Source organism: Corapipo altera, unplaced genomic scaffold, assembly GCF_003945725.1.
Source record: "Corapipo altera isolate COAL_440 unplaced genomic scaffold, ASM394572v1 63, whole genome shotgun sequence".
NCBI lineage: Eukaryota > Metazoa > Chordata > Aves > Passeriformes > Pipridae > Corapipo > Corapipo altera.
In genome coordinates, this window is record NW_020884928.1 from 2,933,641 (window position 1) to 2,961,527 (window position 27,887).

The 27,887-nt window shown below is 38.0% G+C and overlaps 1 protein-coding gene across 1 annotated transcript in view; it reads right to left on the minus strand.

Moving 5' to 3' along the window:
- Positions 1 to 27,887, minus strand: part of PLXDC2 (plexin domain containing 2) — a 255,655-nt gene that overhangs the window by 143,074 nt on the left and 84,694 nt on the right. The window lies entirely within an intron of this gene.

The following is a 27,887-nucleotide window of genomic DNA, read 5'->3' on the forward strand; positions in this document are numbered from 1 at the left end:
GTTAATTTATATCTGTTAACACCATCAAGAGAGGGTAATTTTGCATATTTTGCATTAAAAATCAGATATTTTTTTCATACTGTCTTTGGGTTTAAAGGAGAAGTAGAGGGATGTTCTGTGCTTTTCTTGTGCCAGGAAGAAGGTGATTTCTTTCAAAAAACAGAAAAAATGAACTTTCAAGAGAAGTTGTAAAGTAAAAGGAAACACTGAAAGGGTAGACTGGTAAATAAATTATTTGCAAAAATATTTCCACTGCTTCTCTTTAACTGAAGCTTCTGAACAAAAGAAGACAGCCCTCCCAAGGTCCTTTCTGAGCGTTGCCTGTATTGTCTAAGTACCTAAGAGACAGGAAAATAGAAAATTACCTATCAAAGGTTTAAATAAGTAAGAATTTCCTGCATCACAGCAGGAAGAGGTGTAGGAGTCATGGGTATAGGAAAATCTGCCAGATGCTGTTTTTGGCAGACTAGAAAGTTCATGGCTCACATGCATGCTCAACATGTTGAGGCAATCACTTAAATTAGCAAATAGAACATGTGAAAGTTAGGGGAGGGTCTTAAATCCTATTCACCCCAAGATGAGGTCCATTTGTAAAGGAAAGCACTTATGCCTTGTTCTTCCACATCTTGAATAGAAATTAAGGTGGTTTCTAGCCTATAAGGTGTTCATAACATAAGATGTTTTTTAAAATTATAATAATATCGTGATGGCGAGAAGCAAGAGAAAAGTATATTGGGGTATTTCCGCTGTCTTAGAAAGTCTGCACAATTTTCTCTGTATTTTATTTTATAGTATAACTGCATCATGGCATCTGCAAAATTTGGCTTACATCATTCCCCATTACAGAAATCACTGATGTCAATAATGCATAACTTTTATCTCTTTTCAACTACTTTAGTTATGTGATTTTTCTCTTTGAAACATAGAAAATGTTCTAAAACATACTGTTTTTGCCATTATACTGATAAATATTTTTTACAGGTACAAGCTATACTGACATATGGAAGCTTTAAAATCATTTAACTGTTTTCAGAATGCATGATATCCTTCTAAATGCAGTAGTAGCAAGAATTAAAAGCATGAACTGGTAACTTTTCAGTTTAAAACTAGTCTTTGGGGTTTTTTACACCATTATCTTTAACATGGTTATCAATAGACTAGTTAACTGTCCGGGACTGGCAGAGTGAGATAAAATCTGGATGTGATTTCAAGGAAGAGAGAAAAGTTCTGTATGATTCCACCTTCATTAAACGTTTTTCTTAAGGTACGGGGGATGGAGAGAGAGAGGTGATGGCTTGGCTAAACCAGCTCTGCTTCAGCATGCTCTCTCTGCATATCCCAGTAGATCTCTAATGTTGAGAAAATGACAAACATTTTTAAAATGAGTTGAATAGGATGTTTTACTTTTATGTAAATATAACTTAAATATATAAATTCTCAGATAATGGATCGATAAATTAATTTTCAAATTCTAAAAGCAGGTAGCTCACGAAGAAAAAGCATTCAGAAACCTAAAATTCCAATACCTTACAAGTTAGAACTATTTAATGTTTCTGATTGGAATCTTTGTGTACCTAATAAATCACATAAAATGCATTTTAGAGGAAATGTACCAAAGTATTATAGTCTTATCTTTTAGATCTTGGAGCTTGCACCTAATTAACACTGAAGTAGAATATGTCATTTAAATAAATTGGAGAGAAGCCAAATGCAGTAATATCTGTATTATAATAAAATCATAATATTGGCAAACACAGATGAGTAGCAACTTGTTCAACTTGTATGAACAGAGACACAAAACTACAATAAGCCTTCGAATCTGTTAAAGTTGGAATTACAGCTTTCAACTGATATTTTTATGTGCAAACTCTAAGAGTCTTATATATAGTCCTGTCACTGGCATAGTCCTTCACCTGTGTGAAGGTCTATATGGCTGATATTGTACTGCAATATTTTGGAAGTAGTAAAAATAGAGTAGAGGTCTGTCCAATGAATATGTAATAAAGATGGTGTTTTGGTTTGATCCTTCAGCTCTCGTTCTTGAAATTTTCATAAAATTAGCAATGAAAATCATTAGGTCTGCAGCTCCTTTCCTCCTTGGGTTAAGTTAAAATTTAAGATTACAGCTCTATGGTGAATAAAGCTAGAGAGACAATAGAGTGGGGTTAAGTGAAAGAAACCTATAAAAACCTTTCACTTCTCTGAGGTTATTTGGTGACTGTTGGCAAGTTCAGAAACTCTTGTCAGAGTTGGCCAGTTCAGACATTTGTAGTTGATGTGGTTGATCAGAATGACCACCAAAGGCTTTGAGGGAATAGAGGCATCATTCACACAAACTGCGAAGGCCTGCACAGAACATTTAGAGAAGGCACTGTGGAAGAGGAATGGTGAAAATTATAAGTCAGACTCACTTTCGCTCACATCTAAGACAGGTGCTTCAAATTTTCTTTTGTACAGGTTAACATGCTCAATTCAAAAATGTTTTTGAAAGCTTTTGGCATCTATTGCTTAAACCACCAAGTATCCAGATAACAGCTTTTTTACTACTTGAGTTTGCCTTTTACAGGTACTAAATAAGCCTTTAAACTGTGTTAAACTAAACTGATGGAAGACAGACATAGGAAAACCTGTATCTTGTACATCAGGACCTAACTTTTGAGGAGACTCTGCTAGTCTGAGATTTTGGACAGGCAGATGTTTATCCTGTACTACAAAATACATAGAGCTGCTTAACACTCACATCATTAACATAAATCAATGCTGAAAGTGGATAACAACTAAATAAGCAGAGAAGTTTGTCCACTCCAATATTGTGAGTTATGCAAGGTGCTCTTACAGATTTGAAACGCTGGGCTACACAAGACAGATTTGCTGAAAGGGAAGCAAACACCTAACTATGGTGGGGGCATGGGTTCTCTGCTTTTCCAAGCCTTCCCTCAAAGAAAAGATGAAAAATTCTAAGCAAATTAAACCAAAATGCAACAGCAGAACTTGACAAGTAAAGACAGCTCTGATTTAGTATGGAAGTCTGATCTGCATAAAGCTTTATTTATAAGGAAGATATATCTCACTTTACAAGGCAAAAGATGTTATAATTTTATGGACAGCAATGTAACCAAAGGAGAAAAACATCCCTATTTGGAAAAAAAAAAGGCAAACATGAAAATCATCTACCACTAATTCAACTAATTTTGTTTTTGGTTTTTTTTTTCTTTTTCCCCCTTTTCCATGAGCTCATACTAAGGTTTCTGGAATATTTCAGCACATCAGAATTTCAGAATTGCATTTTTGGAAAACGTGTTATTCACATTTCATGATTGCACATATTTAAGCCAACTCTTCAATTTGACTAATTTCATAAATGCACCATAAAGAGCAAGATATTTTTTTTGAAAGCCTAGAAATACTCTCACATTGAAACCTCTATTCAATGGATTGATTATGAGATATACTATCAACTTTATAAATATGCCACAGCCCAAATGCCAGTAAAATCAAGTATCAAACATACAAATTTATTCATCAAGGGACAGAAAATGCCATCATACTACTTCAGCTTAAGTAACTTTCTATAGACTGTCTCATGAGTCTTTATTTCTATTATGATCAATTTAGTACAAAGATGAGAACACAACAAATGTTGGTGGAAGATATGAATACTGGTCCCATGAAGTTATAGACTCTTCAAAACATAAACGTTCCTTTAAAGGATTCTCCAAGGAGAGGGCTCATATACTGAATGACCAAGATCACAGCAAAAATCAATCATACTTCCCATAAGAAACAAAAATTCTAGTTTAAATTAACTCTGCCTACGAACAGCTCAGCACGATAGAGACTTCTTTTTCTGCTGTACCTGACTCATGGGACTAGAACCAATGCCATCCTTCTGACCTTCTTTAGGCATGAATAACAGATAAGCTTGACTTTCAATATGTCTATGATAACAATATGATAAATTTCTTAATAAATTAAAAAATAACATTACTTGTAAAAATTATCCCATGGTGACAATTAGCACACAAACAGCTGTGTCAGTTTGGTTCATGATTTTAAAAGCCACAAAAGACCACATCCTTGTAGTTTTGTTTCACAGATTGGCTGAGACTGCTAAAAGAATTGTAGTAAATATGTGGGAAAATAATGCCTAGCATGATCCTATTTTCACTGAACAGGGCCTGCAAAGGGAGTCAGAGGTTAACAATGATAAAATACTGATGATGGAACATGATGCTATTGTATTATATGCTCAGAACAGCAAATAATACCAACACTATTTTGATGCATGTTTTCCTTGCAATTATACAATAAGTAGCAATTAAGAGTCATGTCCAATACAGAGTTAGTATCAATAATAATAGGTATTACGGTAGGGAAATAAAATAACTGGCAATTTCCTTACACATCCATTTTATCAACAGTATGAACCCAGACCTTCCCTTTGTCACAAATATAACTGCTGCAGGCTGGATTTTTTTTTTTTAAAATTACCTGATTTACTTTCACTTTGTAGTTATTTATGTAATCATACTGGTAAATTAGAATGGTATAAGCAAAGTCAAGATCTGAGTCCACTGGTAACAATAGTGTTACTTTGATTAATGTACATCAACATTGTGGAAATACTGTTTAATTCCAGCTTCACTCATATTCTTCAGCTACATAAACACAATAATTTAATGTGCACATTGAATTTACAAGCAGTCTGATTACAGTTTTATAGCTTATTACAGATGTGTTTTGCTATTCTTCCTGTCAGTTCCACTTGGGGACCAAGACCTAAGTTTATTGCTAACTGGATACACACAGAACAAAAAAAGTACAATTTATGTGTCAAAGAAGGCTTGCAGTCTTGAAGGTGCTAAGTAATAAGAAGAGGGAGAGAGAATTTTGGTCAGTACACACTGATATCAGTCATCACCAAAAACCTAGCCAGTATCAAGATTTTGAAGCCCTTATAGTGGGGAGATTTAAAATGAAAAAGAAAAAAGTTCTATTCTGATGTGCTTAATTTTTTTATACACACAATCTAGATGGATTTCAGTTGGTTTCACAGCTGAGGTTAAAACAGTGATAAGAGTCTAGGGAGGGCTGATCATAACAGAAGTGGAAGGTATATAACCTTTCACATCTACTAAGTTCTTACATGTCTTATGCACATCTGTGTCCCACACTTCCAGACCTTTTTTTGTATTGCTTTTGAAGTGATGATAACACAATTATGATTAAAGTAAAAATCCAGAATGTAATCCTCTATCTCAACCCTCCACTTTCTGAGACAGGAAGACAAAATCACTTTGAAAGGAGATCACAGATAATGAAATTGGAATTGATTGAGGTTTAGCCTTTTCTTACAAAAAAAAAAAAAAAGCTCTAATAGGCTTAGATGCCCAGCCATGGTAAATTCAATCTGAGCACTACTCAGCATCCCTACTAACAGGAAACCTAGAAAAGCCAGAATGATGTTGTTCTGATTTGATTTAAAACTTCACAGATGTACTGTTACTGATGTGATATTTCCAGAATTTTCAGGTGGATCAGATCGGAGAGCTGGACCCCATGGATCACGAGAAGAATTAAAAACTGTGCTATTCGTATCTATCTAAAGTCAGTATGCAATGTGCAACTGGAATAGTTTTTCCAAATGAAAGATGGTAAAGACTTTGCTTTCTCCTTAACTTTCTCTTGTCTCACCTGCTATAACATCAGTATAACTTCGCATAGCTTTGATCATTGCTATACATACAACCATTTTTTAACACTGGACTTCAAGATTTTTCAGCTGAAGATCCCTAAAAATTTCCAAGTAGAGTTATAGGCCTAAGCCTACTTAAAGGAATTTTTCCAAATTCTCCCTTTCCAGTCCTCCTTTCCAGCACAAAATTTGGCATTATAGGTGGTAAACACTACTCTCCTGATCTCATCTGACTAGCAAGAAAAGGGTACTTCCCGATACACTGGTCAATGCTGGGATTCTTTCTTTTGGCCATATACAGCACAAATAATCACAAATATCACTTAATCTTTAATATGTTTTGTATCCACATTCCCAGTAACACTTGCAATAATTATTAATAATGCAGACACCCAAGCGTACCTACATGAATTCTTAGCACATACTAAGCTTCCAAAAGGAAGTATATCTGTAATGTTCCTACGTCCCTGGTACAAAACTCAAAATATTAATAATTGTATTGATTTGCGGATTATCAAAGTACAGCATAGAAAAGCAGGAACTTAATAAATTTTAAATAATTTGACATTTTCTAATTAACCACTGTAGCAATAATGTAAAAATATTAATTCATCTGAAATTTATGTATTTTCTGTCCAAACCTCTCCATATCACAAATCCTTGTTAAACCACAGAATTATTTGTTTAAAAAGCAAGAAAAAGTAAAGAATTCAACAAAAAAAGTCCTGCTAAAAGAAATGGAGATCTCTCTATAATATTCTATTTATATGCAAATTCTTGCTTTTCCAAACTTGATTCTATGGTTTTCCAGAGAATACTAATACCAACTGTACCTTATTTAAACACATTGGAAAAAAGTTTTTTTCTGGTCAATAACTGGATTACAGTATGATTGCTAATGTTGCATAGCAGTATTAGAGTTGTCTCCATTGTGTCCACCTCACAGTTCCAATTTGAAAGCACCTTTATTTTTCCTCAAGGATCCAGCAAACCTAATGTGATAGACTGATAGGTCAGTAATGTCTTAAACATTGTCAAAATCATAGAAAGACTTTTTGTCAAACTGCAAGGAAGCAACAGTCTGTCTGTGGCCACCAAAGCATGCCCTCCTCCCAGTGCCTCCTGACTGGAGTTTGGACTGTGACTGGGGACTTGAGATAAAACTATTGTTTAATCATTTCATGTCTGAGTAGAAACAAGCAAGGCTCAGGAAAGAAGAATGCATTTGTGTTAAGAATCAGCCCTAGCTGGGCTCAGGGGGTGGTGAGGGAGCGGGAGTTTGGGTCTGTGATGGTGAAATCTCTCCAGACCAAACCAAAGGAGTAACACCCTGCCCCCCAGAGAAGACCACATATATACAGGACATTCACATGAGAGGCAGCTGAGAAGTGGTCATAAACCACCAAAGACCCCCAAAGCGCCCCCCCTATTCATTCCTGAGACCTTCCACCTCAGAAGACTGCATGTGATCCAAATCTCTTACAAGAGACTGAAAAGCTTCCCCCACTCCAAGGGGAGGTGCCTGGCATCTCCTGAACATATATAACCCATTAGACCCTATGTTTTTTGGGAAGCTCTCCCCACCAAGAAGACCAGAAGAACCAGACCTACAGAACATTGCCTGTTTACACGGAGTGCTGGTACTTTTTTTATTTTAATCTCTCTCTGTCACTTTCTTTCTTCTACCCCCACCCTCCTTTTCCCTATTTCTTTCTGTCTCTCTTTCTCTGTCTCACATTTACCATTAAATTAAAACCATACTGTTGACTTCGGCATTTGGTCTCATTTGTACCTTAATTCAGGAAGAGGCATTTCTAATAATTTTAATAACCGGATCTTAACACTTAGGCCCTAGAACAATCCAGGAATGCCAGAGAAAAGCATACAAAAAATGAATTAGTCATTCATAATTTGAACTGCAGCATATGTCTGCAACTTCTTTTACATGACTTGTTGAGACAGAAGACAACAAATATCTGGAATGTACCAAACTGTGTTAGCATGGCTAATTTATGCCCTTCCCAGCAGACAGCGCCAAATGCAACTTTGGTAGAAGGGCTGTCTTCAGTTTTAGCCTGAGGAAAAGCCAAAGGCTAAGACAGATGCAAGCCCATTGCTTGAAAAATGGATTAGCACAGACAGCACACACAGTGCCCCTGCACTCTGTAGCGTGCAGAGGCAAGGAGCAGTGATTCCAGGGACACTGCTCTGGCCCAGACACCATCACTTAGCTTTCCACAGGCTTGTCGCTCTCTGGTGCTGAAGCAGCATCAGAGGGTAATTGGCTTCCTGGGTAGCCCTGTCAGATTGACTGAGTTAGGCACAAGGATCGATGTCAGCATTCACACCAAAGGCAACCACGCAGAATCTGGTTGCTCAAGCAAAGAGAAAACGGGGCTCACCTCTCAGCACAGTGTAAACATGTATAGACAACATCACCTCAGGGGCATAGATTAAAGTCTGAGCAACCAGGCACAGTGGAAATAAGAGAAGGAAGGTGGCATAATGCCCTGTCAGCTACAACAAACGCTGATGAACACGCAGATGAAGGATTTTCTCTCCTCCCTTCTCAGGGATACCCAACAGATTGAAATCACCCTGTTAATAAGTTTGTCTGCAAACAGGGCCAAACTCCTAAGCCCCTTACTTGCTCCAAACAGATTTATTAATGAGTCTGTGGCAGTGGGACAAAATACAATCTACATAAAGGGTGCCATTTCACAGGACTCAACCTGAACTGGACACCTCAAAGAAAAGCAGATCATGCAATGTAGCCCCAGCACGACTTAAATATGGCACATTTCTCTTGTTGTGTCCTAAATTCCCTCTGCCCCCATCATAAGAGTGGAAAGGAAGTGGTTTGCAGTATTAGATGTTTCACAGAGCTCGGGGTTTGGAAAACTGGAAAATGAACAAGCAATTGCTGTTGCCCAGAAATGTGTGGCAGAGAATGCAATAGTATCTGATATTACAAAAGCTGAAGAAAAAATCTGCTGTGATGTTTCTTCCAGCAAAAGAGGGTTTTTTGAAGATGGGAAAATTAAAATTTAAACTGTTCGTGAAGACATAACTTAAACTTTTCTTCAGCTCAATGCTAAATGCATACATCGATTTTAGACAGAACTTAAAATTTAAACCCCTTCACTTTCATTGTGGACTAAATAACAAAATCTTATATTTTCTTTCATTTTCTGCACACAAAGGTTTCCTACACCAACAGTGATTCAGGATTTAGAAAGATTAATCCAGGGGCAAGCAAATAGATGGATGATCTGTGGAAGCAATGAATTCGCTTAATAAACAGTGAAGGCTTAGTGCCAGACCTCACTAAACTGCGGTGTCAAGACAGGGCTTTCATAAAATGTCCTGCAAAAAGGAAAAGAAGTAAATTGGCATGTTCAAACATAGAGTTGCTCCAAGGATCAGGAAAAAAAAAAAAAAGTGGTTTCACTAGGCTTATATGGTAGGGTTATATGTTGAAGTCAGGAATGATTGAGAAATATCTTAAATGTTAGTACTTTAAAATTATCAAGATATTTTTAGCCTAATTATCTTGCCTTTATAGATACACTTAATTAGGCTTACTGTGTTTTATTCTTGGAACTTTTTTGGTAGTGATGGGATGGTCAAGAAATGAAAATGGTATTTAAAAGAAAAAGACATTGAAGCTTGTCTCAAGATCTCTTCATCCTCAACCTGCAGCTGCTGTTCAACTTAAATTTCTCTATATATTTACCCAGTCCTCTCATTTCTGTATATTTTGTTCCAAAAGAATAGTACAAAATTTTAAAAAATAAGATCTATTGCCTTCCATTTTCATTCATATGCATTAAGTGTTTTAAGGACTTCTGAAAATACAGCAGTGTTTTGAAACAGTAAGGGCTCCAATCTGGCCCAGTGCAGCAAGTCAGTACCACAGATATGGTCCTCTGTAAAAGCAGTCACTAGAGAAATCAGAACCTTTCAACTTTCAGGAAGCACAAGAGAAACCTAAGTAACTGTAGTAAATATGTATGGTGTAGAGATGGATTCTATAAAAAACCCCAAATATAAGCTCTGAAAGTGTAGGTAACTTATTTTTTTAAAAATATTTTTCACAATAGCTCAATGGATACTTCTCTTTTGCAACCTGGAAGATGCAGATAATGATACTCACTGTGATAAACATAGTCTGTGTTACTGATGACTAGATAATAGCTACATACTGTTACTGAAAGGCCAATGCTTACTTCTTTCAAACTCTCTGTTGGCAAACTATTTTCTATTTTATCTAATGAAGATTAAATTTGTCACTGAAATTACAACGGATCTAAATGCCTTCAGCTTTTATTTCTTATTTTCAGGAGAAATTCTCATTTTAGCTTGAGCTAAAATCCTAGATCTGGAGATCTGCTGGAGAAAAATATCATGTTTCTAGTACACTAATGGTAGGAAATTAGAGTGGAGATTGTTTTTAAGCTCTGGCACAAAATCTGCCTTGCTAGACTTGATATGGGAACAAAAAAAGATGTAAATCATACATTAAGAAGGAATTGTTGTAGAAATGAGTTTAGAGTCAAAGAACAGTTGTATTAAACCCATCAAGAATCAGAGACATAAAAATAAGAATTAAGCTGATTTGAGATATGAATGATAGAAAGACATTCTTTGCTTGGCAGAAAAGAAATAATCCATCTGAAAACTGGCAGAGATACTGGAGAAACAGAAGATAAAATATTGCATCAATCTTGAAACTTGTCAAAGCAATGAAATTATCCAGCAAATGTTTAATTGGACTGCCTGATACATGGAGTATTGAATATTGCCTTTGTCTCCTCCCAAAAGACAGACAAACGAGTACTGTGGATTGTCCAGATCTGGGGAGTAAAGGGCAGGAAGGGCATGTTTTCACGTGTCAGTTTTTAACTGACAAACAGAACTGGAAGGGCTCAACTCCTATAAAGGCATTTTAGAACTTACAGATAAAGCCTAGTTTTGACACTGTTCACATGCACTCCCCCCATGCCTAAATAAAATGAGGAACTGCATTGCTGTCATCCACTTTTAATACACCAAACTTACAAGGAATTTAGTTATTTGGATAGACATGTTCTGGGACAAGATTGAATAAATGTGGTTTTCTTCTTCTTTATTATACACCTTCCAATGCTACCACAACATTTCCAAGAAAAAACATTAACAGCTTTGCAGCACTCCTGCTGGGCTGGCTTTGCTGTGTACATATATTTCAGCTGTGCATTTTTTTAAAAAGGAGGCAGAAATGGATACCGTTGTGTTGCAAAGCACATGGTGTTTTGGAAGCTGTGCAGGGATGAGCCAGCTCAAATTACATTGGTCTACACTTACAAAGGGACAGATTTACAACTCTCTGCTGTGCCAGTGCTTTTCTAAGTGGAAGATAGGACATTATGTAATGTGTGAAGATCATTACACATTAATCATCACATGAAGAGTATGTTATTTTACTTTTCAGAGGGTAAAAAAGAATAGAGGTGACACATGGAACAAGGGAGTTCAGTTTCTTAAAAAAACCACAAATGTGCTTAAGTGCTTTGGAGGACCTTACTTTATAAATGAACCTCAGCTTATAGGAACTCAGACTTGGTAGACTCAATGATTGGATGCATGCAAACTACCCAGTGCATTAAGAGAGCTGAAGGAATGGCTCTATGAGAAAGAGACCTTCTTCACAAGATGGTTTGTTTTCTTGGGTAATCACTATTTTGCAGAGCATTTGTATTTCTATTCAGCCATTTGCTCAGGCTGTTGCTCAGGTTCTTTATTATCACTGGCTAGAAGGCAAATTCAAAGGAGAAAGGAGAAAAATGTCGTTAAATAAGAGTGAAAATAGTGTATTTTAAAAGCTTTTTGGATACAATTATATTTGTGTGTTTACTTACTAATCAAAGACAGAAATACCTGGGTACAGAATGATTTGGGAAAATAAGTCAGTCAAAATGCAGTCTGTGTTGTTAGACAAACTGATATATCTGTAAAATATACTTGAAAAATCACCTGTGTTTCTCCTCATTCTACCCACTACAGATTTTATTCCTAAAAAGCACATAATAATGTTGTCTCAACACGTTTTTTCTTTTCCCTTTCCAAATGAAGAATAGTGCCATCAGTCAGCTATGATTCCCCATACCCTGCCCTTGAGATTCAAAGACAGTAAAGCACTAGCGAGTTGCACACAAAGCACTAGTGAGTTGCACAAAAAGACACATTTTACAGCAATTTTATACTTCTATGTCACAGCACCTTGCTGCCAAGGTTTTAACTCACAAACTGGCTGACAGCCTACCCAGAGCCAGAGCAGCCACAGTAAGGTTTGGAAACCAGATCTTCACATCTTGTGACATGGAGCAGATTCAACAACAGTTAGACTTCATTCAGTGTTGTAAGAGTACAATGCAAAGAATTACCTGATTCCTGGAAATGAATACAACCCTAGAAATCATATTTTAATTTCTCAAGAACATATTCATAGTAATTTTGGTTCTGTTTCTAACTAGTTCAATGTTAATTTAGGCCACAAACTCTCCCTTCATAACACATATATTGACACTGTCAAAGCACTCACATCTAATTCAAGTCCCAAGCTGGTGCACTTTAATAGGACTTTAACAGCCCCTAGAACTGCTCATCTTCTACAGGGCTGTCAATTCCACTCCACTGAGGAGTTAGTCTTAAATTAATCTGTCTTCTTGCTGAATGCTGACTGCCTTTCTCAACATGTACATCTCATTTACTCAGGCAGAGTAACAGCTCAGTCTCCACAGATATATCCACGTCTGAACTACAGAGGGATAAATTACCAGTTCCTGGATATCTAGGTGTCTAGGCCAAGCAACCGCTAAGCTTGCACAGGCTAACTGTGCTTGTGCACTGTTTTCCACAGACCCAAACCCACTACCATTGACAGGCCTGGTTACAGGTCTCTTTTCTCTTCAGATAAATATAAGAGCTAGGCTATCAATTGGTAAAGGACGCAGTCAGTAAAAGACTGGCAGACCACACATCCCCACCTTACCACAGAACTGGTTTGGCCACCTTTCTTATCTGCCTGAGCAGCTCACTTGATCCTGCTTTTCATTTTCGTAAAGCAAGTGCCCGTTGTGACAGAACTGTCTCTTAAAACTCACAGGAAACTTTTTTTCTTACATCGGAGAAAGTTACAGTCCTCGTGGATTTTTTAAACTGTCTGTCCTGCCCCTCTCTTTTGCTCAAAGTAGTCTTTCCTATTTTCTGAACAACTTCAAAAGCAGGACACTTTGGTAGGATTGTAGGTGCTCCAGTCCGTCATCACATTTGTAACATGAAAAAAATTTGGGAGGAAGAGTTGGTTAAACACTAACCAGTGTGTACAGCAAATGCACACTTGCTTCAAAGACTAAATCTGGTTTTGCAGCCCGTACGTCAGTCATGTGCAAGTTTCTCATAGTTTGGTGCATTTGGGCACATTGCTGGCTCAAAATGAGCCCTCAAAACCACTGACACTTCCATGAACCAGGTCCTTTCAAAGGCCTGTTATTTAATGGAACTTTATCGCACAACTCAGAATGGACATTTTTCCTCTTTTACATTGATGGTAAACCAAAACCTCACAAATTCTCGTGCCCTAAATTAGTCTCACTTCTGCCTGGTTATGCCAAAAGTTGCAGATTTTCCACATAGTGTATTCATCCCTTCATGTGATTTAGCTAAGCCGTTTCTAAGCATCTGTCCAGTATCATCTGTTTGTAAAAAAGTGAGAAGCATATATCACTTTTTACCTACTCCTGGAGGAGAAAAATAATAAAAGACAGCACATTCAGCCTCCTCCTCTCATATAAATGCAGTAAGAAGGGAAAAAGCACAACATACTTTATTACTCCCATCAGTTTTGCTGAAGTAAGGAGGCTGAAAGCTGTGGGAGAAAACTTTCGGTGTCATTAATACAGCCTCTCCACAGGAAACATGGGCTGATCAATATATTGTTTTTCACCTTAAGCTTTAAATATGAGAGATTTCACAAATACCAGCTCATACAATTTCTTTTAGGTTTGTAATGCACTCAACTATAGGTAAACTCAATCTTGCTTCTCTTTTTTCTTATGGATTTTTTCTTCCCTTCCCCCACATGTGCATGTGCTCCCACTCCTCACCGTGTGCCCTGCCCCAGACACCTCCTCCCTCCCTTCCATGGGGTACAAAAACACAGACTGACTATTCCCTCTTAGATTCTCGGACTCCAAGTCAACTGTCCCCCCATCCAAAGTTATCTTTCCCATACCTTGAATGACAGGTTTTATTAGAGGCTCCACCACCCAGAGCCCTGACAGCTCCATCCCACCAAGTATAGACCTAGACAGGGAATTCCTCCTTTTATAGCTTTACTCAGGTTTCTTTCTGTGCCCAGTTCAGTTAATCAGCACTTTTCAGACTTACTCTGATCATCTCCCTTTTCAAGAGCTGCCTGGTCTCTCCAGATGAGCCTGTGCTCTCCCAGGCAGAGGCACATTTTCAGACCACATGTTACATCACTTCTGCTTAGCCCAGCTGCAGGAAGGAGCAGGAGCAGTGTGGGGAGGAAAGGTGATGTTGCATGCAGAGGCTGTCTCATAGCCTCAGCCATAGGCTTTGGCCCCACTTGCCTGCTACCTTTTCCCAATCTTATTGTCTGAAATCAGATGTTATCCTCTGCAGTGACCTGTCAGAGGAAGATAAAACAGCTGAGGCGAGAGTAGGACTGCACGGGATTCTGCAGTCAGAAAATCACTGCTCTGAAAAGCAATGTGACAAACCTGAACTCTATTTTGCTATAACATATTTTCTCAGTATCACAGAGGGAATCTCATTTTTTATCTGAACTTAATATAAAAAATTTGTTACATTATAAGTGCATAGCAACAGCACTGGGCTTATTCCACACCCTTCAAGCCTGTGGACAAAGAACTTAAATGTTTTAATTTACAGAACAGTCTATATCCATATTATGATCTGTTACTTACTGTTCCATGAATAAATATGACATAAATCACTAAGGAAATCATTTAGTCAAGGCAGTGGCAAAGAGCAAAGTAGTTTTCACGCACGTAGGGAAGGAATGAAATGACTGTGCATGTTAAGTCCAGTGAGATGTCTAGATTCCAGGAAAAAGCAGAAGGTAATTTACTGATGGTATCTAACATACAACAACACCATAAAACTGCTAGTCGTGAAATGGGCTCCTCTAGCTTCTCTTAGAAAACTCAGATGTTAGAAACCCAGAAACAGACAGAATTCTAATATTATTCTACTGCAAGATGCATCATATATCCAATGAATTGGCATCTTTAAATCTCATCTTTAAAAGTGATCTAGAAGTCATACATTTTGCATTGAAGTGAATAGGAATACTTGTTGGTGCTCTGCAGAGAACTGATTAGTCACAGTATGATGTTTCCTCAGTATTCAGCTACTAAACAACATTTAAAAAGTTAAACTCATATTAAATATTTTTCTGATATTTATTGTTCCATGTAAGCAATTGCTGCAAATGCCACAGGAACACTGTTCCATTGCCAGAAAGAGGATAATCATCTATGCAATGGCAAATAGGCTGGGAAGTAGGCCCATGAGGCAACATCTTTGTTGAAATATGAATTTGTGAACCCTCTGGCCAGCATTGCTCAACATGACTGAGGCATTTCACATTTTGCAGGTGCATGACTGAAGCATCTTAAAGAGGCATAATTTCTCCAGAGTGACCTACTGACACTTCCTGAACATCATTCCATCCACAACATGTCCCCACAGACATCCATCAACTCTCGATCTTCTGGTTCTTCTCATTAGTAAGCTCAGCTTCTTCCTTCTATTAGCACTATCCCCACAGAGTTCAAGACTTAGAATTATAAGCACTTCTGGAATATGTAAAAGCAAGTGCAACCTCCTGAAGATCTAATGATTTCAGAGGAGCTGTGGATGCTCAGAGCACTTTTGATGTCAAACTGCTTCTAGTATAGGATCATGTCTGACTGGGGATGGTAGCCTCTCTGAAACACGCAGCTGTGGAAAACGGAATTGAAATCAACAGCAACAGACTCTCAAATTTCTGGAAACAGGCAGTGCTACATTCTCACAAATGTAGGTGCCTCATACAACATCAGGTAGAAGAGATCACGTCCCCAACTTCTAAGTCCTCTTGAATACTGCAACTATTGGTTGCTCTGGCTCTAGTGTTACTGGGTTAATTTTCCTTCACAGACCAAACATTTTCTGTCCTGACTAACTTGAAATCCTTTAAGCCTGAAATATTTCAGGTGATCAATAAAAAAGGTTTTTCCCATTGTGTATTGAGGATGTTCAGGAAGTCTTTGAAAGTGTTCTAAGCTTCAATTTGGCATGTAAGTAACCTCATTTTTCTCAAACTAGCACCCTCTAACACATTGCCTGCTCCTAAATTCCCTGTCATTACTAAGAAAGTCAGCATTGGGTCAGTGTCAGACATCTGCATTTTCAGCTCAGTAACCACCCTTTGTGGAGGGAAGAAAGGTTTGCCAGAAAGGACAAAGTTCAAGAACACAACACCCTTATTAGCATAGCTCAGTTCTAGTCAAAACAGCTTTTTTACATCCTTATTTGAAATTAATCCCTCCCCCCAATCAAATCCAGATGTCCTCTGTTTATTTATTTATTAACATTTTTTTGAAGCAGGAAGTGATGTAGGTATGGTGAGAAACAGTTTGAAGCGCTGAGAAAAAGCTTTGATCCCAGAAGCATTGCTAAAAGTGTTGTGAAACATGTTTTTTTTCTCAACCAAAATGCTATGAACTGTATATACTCAAGCTTACTAAAAAAAAAAAAAGAAAAAAAAGAGGAAAAATTAAAATTAAGTCCTTCCAAGCACATTCTATGTATTTCTACCCTATATTGTGACTCTAACCAAATGTAGCTACTTTCTCCTTTGCTTATTGAAAATGCAATCAGCAATGGAGTTAACTTGTGTCTGATCAAGGCTCTTACAGTAACTGATTACTTACAGATGTCAAGTCTCCAAGTGAATTTTTTGCCACCTGCTTTCAATTTCAGGATTGGCAGTTTTGTATTTCCACAACTTACTGACCTCATGCAGGGCTATACCATCTGTTGTTGTGTGCTCCATGCTCAATCACCAGTTTCCACAGGATATCAACAACACCTTTATATAGCTTTATCAGGAGGTTTCCTCCTTTCTACAAGGAAGTATCTGAAATATTACAGCCTGGAAACATCACAACGGTCTTCCACATCAAAAAGAAGCTGTAGATGAAATATTGATTACTTTTCATGAGTAAGTTGTTTCATTCAGGATGTGAATATGGTTTATTTATATGTCAAATTAACTATATCTAGATGTTTCCATGTATTGTCCAGGCCAAATTTCACTGCATTTTTATCTTGATATCCATTATCTAGCATAAACGTTTTGTATGGCCTGGTGATTTTTAGAAGAGCCCATTTGATAAATGAAACAGTACTGTCAACATTAAATATATGTACTAGGAAATACAACATTTTAATTAATTTTAAAAGGGCAATAAATACACTTGGGAAATAAATAGAGTTTGTTGGTAATAAGCAATGATCAGAATTACAAAATAGCTTATTTTTTCCCCAGCAATCTGCAAAGGATACATTGTTAAATAGTTTTGCAAAACATTTTTTCTGTTTTAGAATGGCAATCATTTTCCAAAATGTATTACCCATATTGTTTAAAATTAAATTAATTTCAATATGTGTTCTCATTATAATTATTACTAGATGACACCTTTAAGAGGAACCTGATATGGAAAAGGACCATTCAATTATCCTATCTGTAAGCTGCAGCACAAACCTCTAGGGGATGCTGTGTATATTAAATTTATACCGCATTTTTACTTTTGAAATCTTTTTATTATAGAAGTCCCAGCTGATATTAACCCACATGACCTATGGTTGGTTGATGCTATTATTTTTGGCCTGTACGATCACAGTGGGTAAGTGCCTTTGCTGTTGACAAGACCTAGGATGGTAGATGCACTGCAAATGCAGGCAAAAGAGACTCTCCCATCCTTTCTGTTGCTACGTAAAGAGTTAAGCATGTGCTAAATTCATCTATGCTCTGAGGTGATGTGAGTATCTTCCCTCTCCTCAGGTGGCCCATCATCAGAGGAGGCAGCAGGGCTTTGGAAGAGGGGGAGGTTGGAGATGAGTACTCTTTCCACAGCATTGGTGTGGACTATCAGAGGTGGAATACAAGAATTCAGACATGAAGGGCGAGTGGGCATGAGTCACAGACCATGGACAACTTGCTTAGGATGGGAGAAAAGGAGAGAGGGTTGAGAAACACTCACCTAAGAGAAGACCAAAAATAAAAGGAAGGAGGAAAATGATGACTTTTTGCTAACACACTAAACCCCTTAAAATTATTGTTTCCCTATTTCAATGCCCCCCACAGAGATTTCAACACAGTCTCCTCCCTCTGCAAGAAATGATGGGTGTCCCCATCCCATCCCCTAGTTCATGAGGCAATTGAAACCCTTTCATAGTCTCCAAAAGAAGCTTTTGAGCTTTCTTCTTGGGTCCAGTATTGGTAGAGACAAGAGACATCACAGGATCAAAAGGTACTTTCCAGATAGTCACAGCTCCTCCAAGCTGGTCAGACTGTAGTTACGGCTCTTGTGCTAATGGTGATAGACACAGAACCCTTTATTCCTCATAACAATTTGGTTAACCTTCTGCCATACCATTTGCTACTGCTCAGTCTCTAGAAGAGTGAGGGAGACTTTGGCATCAGTCTGAAGCCACTAGAGTTTTTATGTCTTTTGCTTAAAGAACTCTGCCAGGCAAAAATTAGCCAGGATTGTGGCCCACTCACTGTGATGTCCTCTGACCTCAGTTAACACTGACATACAACTAGAAGAATGCTGTTGACTGGAGCACAGCTATTACCATTGTACAGGAGTGCATCTGAGGTCAGAATCCTACTCAAACTGCTTGCCAAAGACTGCAAAATATTATGAAAGAATGGCTAACAGAAGCTATCCACACCCACTGAGCTGTGGATGTTTCAGCTGAGAAACAGATGTTTTAAGGGTCAGTACTTCTGTAATAAGTAAACACATTTATTGTAACGTAGAACACTGAGCTAATAATATAAATACCAAGTAGGATACTTGAAATACCATGCAAACAACAACATACATCTGAAAAATAACTACAACAAATGCTTGTTTTTCACTAGAAAGATCACAGGATCAGCAGCTGTTTACTGCTTCAGCACAGCAATTACGACATAAGCTTAGCCAGTGTTTCCAATAAAGCCTGCTCCCATCCATCCCATTTCTAATAATCTGTGACATTTTTTCCTGGGTCTAATATTCAGAGTTTGCTGTCCAAAATTCTAGCAGAGTTACTCTCAGAGCAAGGCCAAAGACCATGTGCTCTGCTTTTCAGACGCAGTTAGCTAAAACTAATTCACTTCATTCTTTGCAAAGACCCCCAGCTTCCTACTCAGCAGTATAATTGTAGAACACAAATAAGGAAGTTTCTGAAGACTAAACATTTCAATTAGAAACTAAAAAAAAAAAAAAAAAAGGCCTGCCAGAACAAAAGAAATCTTTGCATTTACCGTTTTTTTTTCCTGTGATTTGGTTAAATAAAATATACTGGTATGATAGCCAAGCTTTCAGCCAAGGAGAAGACACCCACGCAGATTCAAGAACAGATCCAATATTTGCACTTCTGCTGACTTTGGTGGGATCAGAGCCAGCCCTCAGTAAGGCAAATAAAGTCTCATTTTCACCAGTGTTCCTGCTTATCTGCATCCCTGTGCAAGTTCTCCATAGGCTCTGACACTTTCAGAGGGAGGCCACAAAGCCTTGCTTGCACCATCAGCAGAAGTCTGAGTTGTGCATCCAGACAGTCACTCCAGGGTGAGGAGCAGCTGTTTGTTACAAGGGAGCTGCCTGTGCCTGTCCCAGGGTGCCTTGTTCCAGTTGCCCCCCCACCTGCCTAATTCAGACTTGCCTGTCTGGTGTACTGGGTATGCTGGAAGGTTAGAAATGAGTAAAGAGCCCAGCATCGCAGTAAAGAAGAGACTCTTGTATTCACTGCAGTATCTTCTCAGACACCTTCAAAACTGCAAAAATAGATAAATATGCTCAAATGTGGGAGCAATGTTCTCACCAGATCAGCCTAACTATTGCATCCATATGAATATTTTGTATTGTTCTACATGCCAACTAATTTGGTTTTATTTTTCATTTTATTCAACAGGTTAAAACAGAGGCATCATCCAATCTCTTTTACTTTTTTCTGGGAAAGAAAGAGACCAAAATTCAGATATACAAACATATTTTTGCTAGCGTATCTAAAGGTTTGCAGACATATCTCCTCCTTCCTTTTCCTTGTCTAGAAGAAAACTTGGCATTTCCTTTATTGTTCAAAACTGTAAACCAAAAGCCATACCTACCATTCCTCATAACTCCCTTTCTGAAGTTAGGACTTCTGCACCAAGTAGTGAAGCTACTGCAGAAGGAAGCCAACTAAGCAGACCACTAACAACTCAGAGAAGAAACTCCTCATAATCACAGAATCACAGAATATACCGAGTTAGAAGGGACTCACACAGATCATCGAGTACAACTCCCGGCCCTTCACAGGACCATCCCTGAGAGTCACACCATGTGCCTGAGAGTACTGTCCAAGTGCTTCCTGAACTCTGTCAGGTGTTGTGGTCCTGTGACCATTTCCCTGAGGAGCCTGTTCCAGCAACCAAACACTCTCTGGGTGAAGAACCGATTTCTAATATCCAGCCTTAACCTCCCCTTAAACAACTCCAGGCCATTCCTTCGAGTCCTGTCCCTGGTCACCACAGAGAAGAGATCAGTGCCTGCCCCTTCGCTTCCCCTCACAAGGAAGTCGTAACTGCAATGAGGTCTCCCCTCAGTTTCCTCTTCTCCAGGCTGAACACACCAAGTGCCCTCAGCTGCTCCTCACATGGCTTCCCCTCAAGGCCCTTCACCATCTTCATTGCCCTCCTTTGGATACTCTCCCATAGCTTAATATATTTTTATATTGTGGTGTCCAAAACTGCACACAATATTCAAGGTGAGGCCACATCAGTGCAGAGCAGAGGACAATCCCCTCCCTCGATGGGCTGGCAGCATTTTGCATGATGCCCCCCAGGACATGGTTGGCCCTCCTGGCTGCCAGGGCACTGCTGACTCATATTCAACTTGCCATCAACCAGGACCCCCAGGTCTCTTTCCACAGCACTGCTTTCCAGCATCTCATTCCCCCTTCTGTATGTACATTTTGGGTTGTCCCATTTCAGGTGCAGAATCTGGCACTTTCCCTTGTCGAACTTCATATAGCTGGTGATTGCCCATCCATTCCAGTGTGCCTAAATCCCTCTTTTAACCTGCCATTTTGCATGTACTGGCCCAGGTTCATCCGGGGTGAACAAAACTGGTTTATTGACTCCATTAAACAGGCAAAACTTTGGAACCACTCAGGAAGAACCTGTATGTAGTGCCTCATCTAGAATTGTAGTGGTTTATTTTGTTCTTTGAACATAGTTTCTGCCTATTTATTTATTTTTTTCTAAATCAAGAATATACTCTTTTGCTTGGATGAAAATAATTTCCTTCTGTAGTCTATAAAGGTACACATGTGTTTCTGATAAATTAGGGGATCTCCCTCTGTTCCTGAAGTAAGAAATGTGAAGACAAATGTTGATAAACAGGGTCAAGATTAGAAAACTCAGGGGCTGGACTGAGCCATCAAATTTAAAAATGAATTGGGCAATGTCAGACACCAGGATGAAGGAAGAATTTTTTCATCACAGCATCAGATAGCACCATCTGGTAAATGGCATGCAGCATGAGAACAGCTCAGGTAAATGTCTCATCACCATGTTCTGTATCTGGATTTTAAATCAGTTGAAAGTTATAAAACTGCTTGCAGAGTTTCACACTACTGACCTTCTCCAAAGATTTACTCCTGATGTCTTTTAGCTCCTTAACGTCTAGCTCCTTTTGTCTACTGGTTGGATAAGTTTTCTCCAAGTTCAGAAAGCCCTACTATTAATGTAGATGTCAAAAATGTTGGATTTACACAGTTATGCTTCTCCACCTTGCAGCTCTAGGTTAGAAAAACACAGATAAATGAAAAGGGATGTAACAGATACATGGATGACTTGCTTATTTTCATTGGCCAAGTAGCATCACACAGAAAAAATAAAAGGGTTTTAAAAACAAGATTTAAAACACAGCTGGATAGCTATAGACATGTAGTTTAAAAGCATAAATTATCTCTGAGCTCTAATACTTACTATCAGAATGTGAAAAGGTAACCACATGCAAAACAGTATAGTCTGGTCTAACATGAAAGATTGAATTAATGAACATAGTTGCTAATTTCAGTTGTATTTCCATAATTCAGAGTGAGATTTATGATATTTGCACATCAGAGGCCTGCAGGACAAGACCAATGACTCTGACAGATGGCTTTCACAACACAGCTTTGTACATGCTCTGCTTCAAAAAAAAAGGAAAGGTACAAGCAGAGATGGCAGGCTAATTCCTTCCATATAGAAACCTTCCATGTAACAATTATATAATGTAATAATCTTATAATATTCCTTTAAACATTAGATTTCTCTTCGTAAATAACTTGAAATAATATACATAAACTAAGCATCCAACTTCAGCTTCTTAAGAAGACCTGGATATAAGGATGTAATGCTGTACAGGTAATTTCTAGATGGAAAACTTGTGATTGGAAAGAACAAATAAAGAACTTAAGTCTTGGGTTTTATTCAATATAAGGAAGTTACAAACATATTGGATTTATATATCAGGGCAATATAAACCCAGATTTTTGTAAATCTCTTCATTATATTTAACTGTTTTTCATGTAAATTTTCTCCTTTTGAAAGGCAGGGGTTTACTCACCTTTTTAAAACATACTGAGAACAGGGAATCTCATCATCATTCATGTCTATTAGCTGAAATTTTATCAAGTAACATTTTGCCTATTTTAAAATATTTTCTCCCTACATTGGTAAAGCAATTAATCTAGATTAGTGTAAATTGACTGCCTGTTAAATTAGCTCAAGAATGCATGGGAAAATCCTTCAGGTTAATATCTAGTTGCTCAACTGTGTTTTGGAGAATGTGGAAAACAATATTCTCTAGGATGCAAAACCTCTTCAGCAAGCTAAGCAAGTTTTACCAGTAATTATGTTATTAATCTTCAGTGTGACTTCAGTGATTTTGGGAATTCTACAAGTGTCAAAAAGTATAATTATACATTATGCATTAGCCTCTTTAATGTTGTAAAATACTGAAGTAGAAACAAAGACCTTGCTCTGCAGAAGGAAAACTCAGTGCATGCAGGGTACCAACATAATATTTACTCTCTAGATATCCAGAGGTAGAAGAGATGGTTTAACATGACAACTACCTTCATGGTCTTATAACTCAAATATATTCAACATGCAGTCAGTGCATTAGGAGTAATATACCAAAAAGAGTGACAAATTATTATGAGAGTTTTATATGTTAAAAGCCAAGTCAGTGAAACTGCATGAAATCCATCAAGCTCTTTGTTACGATTACCAATTTTCAAGGAAATTGCTGTTCTAATAGATAGCTGTATATAATACTAAAATTACTCTAACCTCATTTTCTATCTGTTCTCAGTTATTTACTCTGCAGAGACAGACAAGTTACTATTTATTTTCCTTGTCTAATTTTTGGGTGGAAAACTGTCTCCTTCTGTGGATTAGTGCTCCTTGGCCTGCACTAAAATATTAGAAGGCATTTAATGCCCTGAAGAATAAGAGTGTGACTATGAAGAATGAGAGACACTAAAAGCTTCCAAACCCAAGATATTTCCATTTTCTTTCCCACAGCATGAATTTGAGCCAGCAGTACGACTGTATTGTTATGAAGGTGAGAATTCTTGGACATGCACTGAGACTAATGGCATCTACAACGAAAATTAATGAATTTTCACATTAGTTAGAAAAAAAAAGAAAAAATTATTTTAGGAAATATAAGAAACATATTTTATCTACACCTTGTAATTTTCTAGCTTTCAAAATAAGCTTGTGTTTCAGCATATGAAAATGCAGATAGGCAAAGTATCAAGTGCATAACCTTCACCCTCCCATGACACATTCACAAGTCTGAATAATGAAAACACAAAGCAAGTCTGGAAATTCATCAGCTCTGCATGTGGCAGAGCACGTGCTGTATTCCCCACAGCTACAACAAGAACACAAAAGGTGTCAGAAAACGGGGCCAAATTTGCCCAAGGGTAGAATCTCAACCGATTGGATAAATACCATCTCCAAAATAATCAATACTTCTGTAAAAAGAAACACAACCTGAAGACAGAGTTCTCACAAGCATGTGGCAACTTCCTTAACATCCAGGGAATACATGGATAAACACTTCTTTCCCAAGAAACTTTATATAGACTATATGTATAAAAATAAACATTCCCCCCCAAAAAAAAAACAAACCAGTGGTTCCATAAAGTATTTTCCAGGGCTCATCACCTGGGTTTTATTATTTTTTCAGAATATAAGTGCTGAATTTTTCTTGCAATTTTACCTGGACATAGTATTTTGTGAGATGGTATCAAACGAAGTCACACTGTGAAGTTCAGACCTACAGGTAAGCTGGCAGTGCTGTCAAGTTACACACAGTGCTCTCCAAAGCTTAATTTCTAAATTCAACTCACTGAAGGCTGAATATACACTGTGAGGATATGCTCACTGTCTATTCCATTTACAGATATTATACTCCTGATCTTGCACGTTACTGAATGCTTCTGGTTCCCACTGAAATGGAATACAATCTTACAAACAGGTCATCTTGTACTACCATTATTTGAATCTTTCCACCTTGGGAGTAAATTCCATGATAATTTAATGCATGTTAAGACACAGTTAACTTCTAAACAGCAAATCTTTGCATGGGTGTATTCCCTCTTGGAAGAGTTTACAAAGAGCAGCAACCTGAAAAGGACTTCGAGTGACTGGTCTCCTCTGATAAAATGCAATCAGGATAAAGCCAGACAACTTCACAAGGGGTGGAGTCCTTGAACTGGAAAGAAAAAATTCCCCATGCTCATATTTTCATGATCAACCTGAAGTTTGAGCATGATGACAATACATCACCTTACAGTGAGTTATTGTTAACAAACTACTTATCAGTGATGGTTTAATAGCACTATTTTCTAATGACTCTAGTTTCCCTGATCGCTGAAATAATGGTGTCTTTATGCACTAGATTCTGAGTCAAGTAAATCCCTAGTGTGATTTGGATGCAAGGCAACAGAGTACAGACATTTCCCTATCTCTTCAAAATATCTCTAGAAGGAAAAATTAAATAAATTTCTCACTCCAAAAGAAATTGTGCTGTGTTCTCAAAACAAGAATGCAGCCTTGCAAGGAGACTGCTGTCTCTTTCATTCATGCCCAAAGGATATATTAAGAACATGGGAAGGCCTCTGCTGAGCTGCACTGCCAGTATTAATTGCTTTTTCATAAAGAAATATCAAAGAAGAAAGTAGGGACCAATGGAGCAAGTGATTCACAGAAAATTTCTTGCCAGGAAAAGTACTTCAAAGAAAGTCAATGGCGTTATACAAGTTGGGATAGAAAGGGAAACCTTTCACACTGCCTTCCACATCACCTCCATTTGTATTGCACTCACCGTGGGCACATTGACCAGTGATATAAAACACTTCTAATTTCCAATATCTGGAGATCTTCACATTAACAATGCCCTGTAAAAAGTTTCCTCAGGATGGTAATCATTCTAAAACATAAAATGGAAATGTTATAAATGTCTCTCAGTATTTGTAAGATCAGAAAAGGGTCCTGTCTCCCTGTTTGATTTATGATTAATTTTAATGCGTTCCTAAAGAGAAGCAATATTTTTCTAGGTTCACTTAGAAAATACTATCAGAGTAACAAAATCTTACAACCCTATTGTTAATATTTTATTTTTCCCACAGTTATCTTGCTTGTATTTCTGTACCTTGGAAAGCAATTTTTTTCTGTCCTCTTCTACCTGCAAAAAGTCTAACTTGACCGTAACCATTTTCTGCTCTCGGAACAGGCTGTATTATTGCTCAACCTGAAGGCATCTTTTAACAAATAAACTTCGAAGCAATCTGTTTTAGCCTTTTAATTTAAAAAGAAATTAAAAGAAAATAATTATCCCAATTCAAAAGTAATGGAGCCGTTTGAAAACAAATATAGTCTATTACCAAGTGCAAGAGCCTCTAGCATTGGCTCATTAAATAGAAACCTGGCTTCAAGTAATTTCTGGATTAGACAAAAATAATAATATATTGTAGACAGAAACTTTACACATTCACTAAAACCATCTCTAAGTATGTTTACAACAGTGTAATCCAGAAATTCTGCAAGGTGAGAGATCACATTTTTAATGTGTAATTCACCTGAGATTAGATCTTTTGCTGCCTTTGGCCCTGCCTGTCTCCTGTTCATCTCCCTGCACCCAGCTATGATACAAACAGGGACAGAGGTACAACTGCAACCAGGGCTTTTTTTTGGTGTTCACCCCTGCATGGAGGCAGAGAAGGGATTAATACCATCTATGACTATTCAGGCATGTACAAGAGACAACATATTTTCCCTTCCCTCTGGTATCAGCCATAGGCGATTACCAGAAGCAATACAGCTATGAGGTATTAAGACCACTGAGGCAGTCTTACATTCAGAATACTCTTGGACCTAAAGATCCTGTGTCCAGCTGCTGAGACAGACAAGGCGTGTGGGTTGCACAGACATCTGTACTGTCGGTATGCTACAGCATTTTATTTTAACATCCTGTTTATCCTGGCCCTAATTTTAGTTCACTGCTGGGTAATAATGCAAGAGATGATCTGATGAAACAGGAACTTTGAACATGCAACCAAATTTCCAGGCAAATCAGGTTTTTCATTTTTTCCTTGCAGCTCAAGAGCCCCTTTGGCTCATACCTGGTAATTGCATCCCACAAGATGAAGAACACAAGATGGCATAGACAGATGACCTTCTACCACAGTCTTTACTCCAGGATCTCCCAGTAAGTTCCTATTTTCTATTGCCAACACAACCACGAATTATAGAGGACCTTGACTTCTTCAGGCCTTATATCAAAGTAACTAATATCACATTTTTAAGGTATAGTTTTGTCTTTATTATATATCACATAGTACATTTTTACTGACCGAAAAAGCTGAGCAGAAAGAGGAGCAGAGCTGGAGAAACTGATGAAATTCATGACTACAGGGGTAGAACTCAATTTCCTTTTGAGCAAGTCAGAAAGAAGACATTGCTCTCTTGCTTCCTCTCCTCTTTTCTCATACAGCAAAATAACTTACTTGCAGAATGCTAGTATTACTTCTCCATGCATAAAAATAAAGGTGGTTTGAGGAGTCAAAGGACTTTGCAAGTAAAAGACACCAGAGGCTACAACACAACCATACTTAACACGGGAAAGAAAGATACTAACAGATTCCCTGAGCTGCAGCGGGTGAGAGGGATCATAACTGCCATTGGCACTATGAGGTCTGCAAGCAGCTGCTGGCATGCAACAGCCAGGAAGCAATGGGACCCAGCACTTCAGGTGCTTCTCCTGGTCAAGACCCAGCCTGTTAGGATGGCTCCTGTTGCTGCTAGCAATCCTTGCAGCCCTGGGACAATTGTGATTCAGGGAGAGGTGCCGGGCAATCCCTTGAGCCCTGTTCTGACATGGTGAGTACTAACTGCAACACCAGCACCAGGTCACAAATCAGAGCATCACATTGTACAGGCTTTATGTTCTCTGTGCTGCCTATTATTTTGACTATTAATATAGAATTTTTCTATTCAGTCTCTCAGAGAAATGTCTGAGACAGAACAAAGAAATTTCAAACCAAAGGGTTTAATAAAGTCTCAAAAAAGAACACGTGGAACTGCATGTCTCAAATGTAAATTTGTACGGCACACCAGGGCTGTGCTCCATATCCATGGCCACAACCACATGCTTGATACAGGTTTCTTCACACTAAAGATATAGGTATGCAACCCATTTTTGGATCTTCTGGACCATGCCTGAGTAACCAAAGGTACACTTTCTGGTTATTTCAATGTTTTATTTTGCTGCTTTTGCCCTTTATCATCTCAGCATGCTGT